The sequence below is a fragment of the Leucopleurus acutus genome (genome assembly GCF_964270905.1).
Source record: "Leucopleurus acutus genome assembly, chromosome: 4".
NCBI classification, from domain to species: Eukaryota; Metazoa; Chordata; class Mammalia; order Artiodactyla; family Delphinidae; genus Leucopleurus; species Leucopleurus acutus.
Window position 1 is genome coordinate 116,630,065 of NC_139146.1, and position 1,620 is coordinate 116,631,684.

Consider the following 1,620-nt stretch of genomic DNA (forward strand, 5'->3'; position numbering starts at 1 on the left):
CAAGACAACTTCAAAGAACTTTCCCAAGCAGTAAAACAAAGCACATAAAAGTATAGAATACAAAGACCTAATAATCAGATCCTAATGTTATTGAGACTACCTTTCAAAACTATCTCAGCATGAATGGCACCTGGACAGGTGTCCACACACTATATTCTAACTTGTATACAACAAAGAATAGTGAAGTAATTGCCACCCCAATGTGGAAAGAGTAATGTGGTAATAAGACCTGCAACCTTACAATACATATTTGAAGGTTAAAAAAGGAGTAAGAGGAAACCCAGAACCCCAGGAAGAGAGATTAACTAACTCTACCTGGTAGCAAACATCTAGTAAACCAAAAGGTAACAAAATTTGACTTAGGCCAACAGACCTAGAAACGGGGGTTGGTAGCTCTAACAGGGTCTACAAAACTGATGAGAAGTGAAATCAAAGCTTCCTCACACTGTCCAACAGGTAAATGAGATTTGTTCTATAATAAACTAGCAAACTACTTGTAAACTACTACTTTGCTGGCCCAATTTTAGAAGGGTACTGAACAACTAACATTTTGTCTCCCCAAATCTGTCATTACCACACACAAAAAGGGTGCTAAAAGTAAATAATACCACTTCTGGTCTTCTGAAATCCTACTAAAACCCATTACTTAAAAAAAGGGGGGGGGCAACATAAAAAATATATAAGGTCAAAGAAAATGGGAGAGGGAATTCCCTGGCGGTCCAGTGGTTTTAGACTCTGCGCTTTCATTGCCATGGGCGCAGGTTCAATCCCTGGACTGGGAACTAAGATCCCACAAGCCATGCAGCCAAAAAAAAAGAAAACGGGAGAAGAAACTACAAAATTTTGGAAGCTGCAAACCTTAATAAATGGCAATTGACTAAGGAGACAAGAAAACTTAATATTCTGTCAGCAGTGAGGATATTTCAGATTGTACCACAGAACCCCCAAAGGCTTATTAGCAAACGGCAGCCCAGGTATCTCTGTAAAACAGAGGTAAAAGGGACTAAAGAGGATTGGTTGAAAGTCTGTTTGACAAGCAGTTAAACCTCCAGATGCCCTCTGTACTGCTGGACAGCTGAACTCTTCCATCCTGGCAGAAACTTGTCTGAAGCAGGTTAAGAGGGTGGTCTTCGGACTCAATAGGCATACAATGATGAAAATAAAGGAGTTCAAGTAGTTTACTTGTTCAGATCCCTCAGGTTTCTCCCCTCACTGGGATCTCAGAACACTGGCAGCCAGGTATTTTACCCTCCAGGCAGCAGAGTAGAAAAAGACTTCCCTGATGAACCTGATCAGCTCAAGGAAGGAAAAAAAGAATGTATCAAGAGGTTCCTCAATAAAATGACACAGCCCGATCACCCAGTAGTGAACCCCATGGTTGACAAATACCCATCCCTCAGCCCCACAAATTCACAACATCCAAGCTGCTTTAAAAATGCTGCACTCCTAAATATGAGACAAGGATCACCAAACATTTGAGGAAGATTATAGGCAGAGGCCAAAGCAACAGGAAAGAAAAGCATCTTGGGGAAACAAACTCTGAAAGTTATGTTAACTTTAGACTTGAATAAAAGATAATACACACCCATGTTAAGAACAGGTTACTACTTATAACACAGG